The sequence below is a fragment of the Balaenoptera acutorostrata genome, chromosome 3 (genome assembly GCF_949987535.1).
Source record: "Balaenoptera acutorostrata chromosome 3, mBalAcu1.1, whole genome shotgun sequence".
NCBI classification, from domain to species: domain Eukaryota; kingdom Metazoa; phylum Chordata; class Mammalia; order Artiodactyla; family Balaenopteridae; genus Balaenoptera; species Balaenoptera acutorostrata.
In genome coordinates this window covers 161619439-161626580 of record NC_080066.1, presented here as the reverse complement: position 1 = coordinate 161626580, position 7142 = coordinate 161619439, and the positions used below count along the sequence as shown (strand labels likewise).

Sequence of the window (7142 nt, the reverse complement as noted above, 5' to 3'; positions counted from 1 at the left end):
TGATTCCTAACTGCAGGGGACAACAACTTGTATTAGAGATAAACACTTCTGGTGTACAAAACTGCACTCAACGTACTCTGAAATATGACATGTTGTAGATCCACCCCTTATGTGGACTAGTGCCTATTGTAGAAACAAGGATGCAGCTGGTTTCATTAAGCTGACAGCACCAAGATATGTGCAAATATATGATGTGATGATTTTTTTTTATATACTTCATCAGCCAAAGATGAAGATAAATTGTATTGAACCAGCAGTTTTCCAGCTGAAGAGTGTTTAAATTGTTAGTGTGAAGCTGAAACTTAATAATGCCAGGATAAGAGCCAGGTTTTATTATTGGTGATAGAGTTTGGGTGGATAAATTCTAACCATTTCATTTAAACTTTCCAACTTTATATTATGCATGAGATACAATGAAATGGAAAAATATAGCAATAGGGGAATGTGAAAATGAAAGCAACTTTAAAAAAATCAAGACATTACAAAGGTCAGCTTCTCTAGGAGAAGGTAAATATTTCTGTATTTTAAATTCAATCATGGAGTTTGAAATATAATTTATATAACATCTTGTGTCCTATGCTCAATTTATAGAAGGGAGTATATCAATTGAGAAAACTGATTTGCTCTCTGACTTTATCATTACTTTTCTATGAGATCTTGGGCAAATCATACACCTCTCTAGACTGCAGTTTCCTTTTATGTAAATTTAGATCATTAAGTAAGATGAGTTGAAAGCCTTAATTTTGGAGAATTTTGTTGATAATCCATAGAGATTTAGTGTATATAAACAGGTTATTTTAAAAATAAATAAATTCTATCCTTACAACATTTAAGATAGAAACATATTTTGTGCCAGCTCAATAGATTATGAATTTTATTGAGAATTTTTAATTTGCCAATCACTATGTTAAGCTATTAATATAAAATTTCTATTTCTAACATTCACTGCAACATTAAGTCGTAGTATTGTTATTTTCCCCTTTTAACATAGTGGAATTGAGGCTTAGAGAGTGTAACCTGCCCAAGATCTCACAGTCGGTAATAGTTGCAGCTTGATACCCCAAGGATTGTGACTATGGATTCTGTGGTCTTAAAAATGGTTCCGTTATAAATAAGTTAGCACCTTACTATATGTGTAGTGAGTTCTTGTGTCAGAATAATAAAGCCTGTTATTTGTGTCAGAATATTAAAGCCTGTTATTTTTTAATTAAAATCTGTTAATTCTCTAGCAAATGCTTGTTGGAATAGATTCCAAATCACAACATTTTTTCCTTCTTTTTCACCTGTCCTTATTCAAAGGACAGTGTCTGTCAGGCATGTCCTGAAAAATAAAGTAATGAAGGTGGATTAACTCTACCAGATACGTGAACATTCTGTAAAGCCTCTAAAATTAAAATAGTATAGAACCATATGAATAGACAGACCAACCGTATGGAACAAAAAACTCAGAAAGAGGTCCAAGAACATTTGAAAATTTTATATATGATAAGATTAGCATTTCAGATACTGCAAAATAGAGTAACTTTTCAATAAATGGTATTGGAAAAACTGTATAATCATTTGGGCAAAGAAAAAATTGGATACATAACACACATTATACAGCAGAATAACCCCCAACAATTTTGGTGATCTAAATGTAAAAATAAAATCATAGAAGCAGGAGAAATAAGCATGAGAAAAATTTATTTGTTACCTGGGATTGGAGTCAGCTTTTCTAAATTTGTCTGAAAAATCCAGAAAAAAATAAAAGATTGATAACTGGTTCCATTAAAGAAAAAAAAAAAATTTGCATGACAGGAACACCAGAGTCAAAATCAAAAGACCATAACAAACTGGGAGAAAAATGTCTGTAACTTTTTATTTTTATCTCAAGCAAGGAACTCATAAAACCAAGAAGAAAAAAACTAAAAGCCACTTAGAAATAATTTTTCACAATAATACACAGGTTCCAAAGATTAAAATATGTTAAAAGCACCTATGAGCATCTGAGAAGACGTTCAGATCCAAATTAAAACTTTACAGAGATATAATTGTTTATATTTCAGACAGGCAAGCTCCAAAATCTTGACAACACACTCTCTTTAGAGAGATGACAAAAATCTGTCATTTTCAAAATTGCTCATGGGAATGCAAAATGAAGTGAATCTTATGGAAATTATCTGAAATATTTAATAAACATCCATAACCTTTTATTATTTTATCCAGGAACCCCATTTCTAAAATTTTGTCATGAACATATTATGCCAAGAGAAAACTTATATACAAAGTTATTTGTAAAAGAAAATATTAAAATCAACACAAACATCCTTCCATAAGAAGTTAATTGAATATACTCCAGTATATTCACAAAATTATATGCTAACAAATCATTTATAAAGAACAAATAAAGAGCATCTATAATTTTTTTAAATTTGTGCTTAACCATTTTTTTCTCACTATCCAACAAAATTTATTTTTGAATCGTTATACAAGTAAAAAGAAGTAAATCTTACAATTCTCTAAATCTATACCTCTCTTTTATTTCTTGATGTATTCCCTTTGTATTTGACAACATCCAGGAGAAAAAAATGTGTGAAATGACAGAAAAAGCTACTCCTTAGATATTTATGGGTGATGTGGAAAAACCAATTATATACAATAAATCTTAAGAGAAAATAAAATTACAATAGCTATTGACACATACATGTAGAAAAATTGTAAGCAAATTTCTAAAGTAGTGATTTGGTGGCTCTTCCTATTAACTGAATCAGTTCCACCAATGTCCAGAAATTTAGAATATTTCCCAAAACTCCCCACTATCTCTATCAAGGCTTTTTAAACTTTGTATTTATGTAAATCAGTGTGAGATTAAAAATACCATAATTATTTAATGTCATAGATATAATTAAAATAAAGCCAAAAATAAGGTTATATTGCAAATATTTTAAAACTATGGGAAGAAATAAAAATCAATTCTAGTTGATAAAAAGTAGTTTTTGCTTGTTTTAAAGGTCACTGAAAGAGGATAAAGTCTAGATTTAATAAAATATTATAGAGTGATATCAATAAAATTGTTAAGTAAAGAACTCCAAAATCCATTCCTGGATAAAAGCAACTAAAACGCTGGCAAAGCATCAGAATCAACTTTTTGGAACTCTACCAAGAGCAACTTGTAAAGCACTTAAAAAAAAAAAAAAATGACTGGGCTTCCTTGGTGGCGCAGTGGTTGAGAATCTGCCTGCCAATGCAGGGGACACAGGTTTGAGCCCTGGTCGGGGAGGATCCCACGTGCCGCGGAGCAACTGGGCCCGTGAGCCACAACTACTGAGCCCGCGCGTCTGGAGCCTGTGCTCCGCAACAAGAGAGGCCGCAATAGTGAGAGGCCCGCGCACCGCGATGAGGAGTGGCCCCCGCTCGCCGCAACTACAGAAAGCCCTCACACAGAAACGAAGACCCAACACAGCCAAAAATAAATAAATAAATTAAAAAAAAAAAAAAAGACTGAAGAGTAGTAAAAAAACACAAGCTTTGTATTGTTTTAATCTGCCCTTATCCCATCCCCCACTCCCAAGTTCAGTGGTAGCCATGAAAATAACAGCCCACTATGTTGGTACCAGTACAAGACAAATTCCTAGAAACACACATTCAACCAAAACTGGGTCAAAGAGAAATAGAAAATTAGAGTAGATCTTTAACAAGTAAAAAGATTAAATCAGTTAAAACAAACAAACTTCCAAGAACAATCACAAAACCTAGGATCAAGAAGACTTCACTGGTGAATTCTACCAAGTGTTATAATGAAAAATTAATGCCAATCCTTCACAAACTTCAAAAGAATAAAAGAAGTAGGCATACTTGCTAACACAGTCTATGAGGTCAGTATTACCCTGATACCAAAGCCAAAGACATCACAAGGAAAGAAAACTACAGACCAATACTTTTTATAAATATTAAACGCTCAACAGAATACCAGCAAACCTAATCCAGCAACATATTAAAATGATTACACACCATGACCAAGTGGAATTTATCCCAGGAATTCGAAGTTGGTTCAACACAAAAAAAATTGGTCAGTGTAACATACCATAGCAACAGATAAAGAAAAAAAAGTGGTAATCTCTATAGATGCAGAAAAAAATCTTGATAAAATCTAACACCCTTTCATGATAAATACATTGAACAAATTAAGAATAGAAGGAAACTTTCTCACTCTGATGAAGGACATCTATGAAAATCCCATACAACTATCATCATACTTAATTGTGAAAGACTCAAACTTTCCCCCTAAGATCAGCTCTAGTCACTTTCATTTAACATTGTACTAGAAGCTCTAGGCAGAACAATTAAGAAAGGGGAAAAAAAGCAACCCAAATTGGAAAGGAAGATGTAAAACTAATCTACCTGCAAATAATATGAACTTATATTTAGAAAATCCTAATAAATTCATACATTTAAAATATATTAGAGATAATAACCAAATTCAGCAAATTGTAGGATGCAAGATCAATATAAAAAAATTAGTTGTATTTCTATACACTAGAAATGAACAACTCAAAAATGAAATTAAGAAAACAATTCCATTTATAATAGCATTTAAAAGAATAATATGTTTAAAGAAAATTTAACCAGGAAAGGGTAAGTGTTGTATACTGAAAATCTACCAAACAGTCTTGACAAAAATCAAAGAAGAGCTAAATAAGTGGAAAGACATCTGTGTTCATGGTTTGGAAGACTTAGTATTGTTAAAATGGCAATAGTCCACAAACTTATTTCATGAATCCAATCAATATCAAAATATCAACAGTCTTTTGGCAAAAAAAAAAAAAAAGTATGATCCTAAAATTCCTAGGTAAATGCAAGAAGCCTCATAGTCAAAGCAATTCTCAAAAAGAACAAAGTTGGAAGACTCATAACTTCAAAGTATACTACAAATCTACAGTAATCAAAACAGTGTGATTTTGGCATAAGGATAGATATGCAAATCAATGGAAAAGAGTGGAGAGTCTAGAAATAAACCCACAAATCTATGCCCAATTGATTTTTTACAAAAGTGTCAAGACCATTCAATTGGAAAAAAAGTCATTTCAACAAATGGTGGTAGGACACCTGACTATCCACATGCCAAGCCATGAAGTTGAATTCCTTTCTCACATTGTATACAAATATTAACTAAAAAATCAAAAGTCTTACAAGGAAAGATAGGTATAAATCCTTGTGACTTTTGATTAAGTAATGGTTTCTTAAATGTGATACCAAAAGCGCTAACAAAAAAAAAAAAATAGATAAATTGGATTTCGTCAAAATGAAAAACTTTGTGCATCGAAAGATAGTATCAAGAAATTGAAAATGCAACCCACAAAATGAGATGAAACATTTGCAAATTATGTATCTTGTAAGACTCTAGCATCCAGAATATGTAAAAGATACTTATAACTCAACATTAAAAAGACAAATAATCCAGTTAAAAAATGGGCAGAAGACTTGAATGGACATGTCTCCAAAGGAGGTATACGGATGGAAACATGAAAAGATGCTTAAAATCATGTCATTTATGATACTATACATAGAAAATCCTAAAGATGATACCAGAAAACTACTAGAACTCATCAATGAATTCAGTAAAGCTGTAGTATACAAAATTAATACACAGATATCTCTTGCATTACTATACAGTAACAACAAAAGATCAGAAAGAGAAATGAAAGAAACAGTCCCATTTACCAGCACATCAAAAAGAATAAAATACCTAGAAATAAATCTATCTAAAGAAGCAAAAGACCTGTACTCAGAAACCTATAAGACACTGATGAAAGAAATCAAAGATGACACAAACAGATGGAGAGCTATACCATGTTCTTGGATTGGAAGAATCAATATTGTCAAAAATGACTATACTACCCAAGGCAATCTACAGATTCAATGCAATCCCTATCAAATTACCAATGGCATTTTTCACAAAACTAAAACAAAAAATTTTAAATTTGTATGGAAACACAAAAGACCCCAAATAGCTAAAGCAAACCTGAGAAAGAAAACAGTGCTGAAGGAATCAGGCTCCATGACTTCACACTATACTACGAAGGTACAGTCATCAAAACTGTATGGTAGTGCTCACTTTGGCAGCACATATACTAAAATTGGAACGACACAGAGAAGATTAGCATGGCCTCTGCACAAGGATGACACACAAATTCGTGAAGCATTCCATATTTTGTGCCCTTCCTCACCATCTGGACACCCTTTGCTCATCAGCTCCAAAGGAAAAGCTATGGGTCAAAAGCACAATGTCTGGCACTCAATGCTGAAATTGTGATTTTTCAATATAAAAAAAAAAAAAAAAAAAAAAAAAAACGGTATGGTACTGGTACAAAAATATAGATCAAAAATCTTTTGACTTTTGAAATATAGACCAATGAAATAGGATAGAAAACCCAGAAACAAACCCATGCACGTATGGTCAATTAATCTATGACAAAGGAGGCAAGAATATACAATGGAGAAAAGGCAGTCTCTTCAATGAGTGGTGCTGGGAAAAATGGACAGGTACATGTAAAAGAATGAAGTTAGAACATTCTTTAACACCATATACAAAAATAAACTCAAAATGTGTTAAAGACATAAATGTAAGATCTAATACTATAAAACTCTTAGAGGAAAACATAGGCAGAACACTCTCTGACATAAATCGCAGCAATATATTTTTGGATCCACCTCCAAGAGTAATGAAAATAAAAACAAAAATAAATAAATGGGACCTAATTAAACTTAAAAGCTTTTGTGCAGCAAAGGAAACCATAAACAAAATGAAAAGACAACTCACAGAATGGGAAAATATATTTGCAAATGAAGTGACTGACAAGGGATTGATTTCTAAAATATACAAACAGCTCATGCAGCTCAGTATCAAAAGCACAAACAACCCAATCAAAAAAATGGGCAGATCTAAATAGGCATTTTACCAAAAAAGACATACAGATGGCCAAAAAGCACATGAAAAGATGCTCAACATCTCTAATTATTAAAGACATGCAAATCAAGACTGCAATGAGGTATCACCTCACACTGGTCAGAATGGGCATCATCAAAAATTCTACAAACAATAAATGCTGGAGAGGGTGTGGAGAAAAGGGAACCCTCTTGCACTGTTAGTGGGAATGTAAATT

At 32.2% G+C, this 7142-nt stretch overlaps 1 non-coding gene across 1 annotated transcript; it reads left to right on the top strand.

Annotated features, from left to right (window-relative positions):
* The first annotated feature begins 6086 nt into the window (after positions 1–6086).
* Positions 6087–6193, top strand: LOC114238665 (U6 spliceosomal RNA). Its single transcript, XR_003623976.1, has one exon. It is a non-coding gene; the product is annotated as a U6 spliceosomal RNA (small nuclear RNA).
* The last annotated feature ends 949 nt before the right edge of the window (positions 6194–7142 follow it).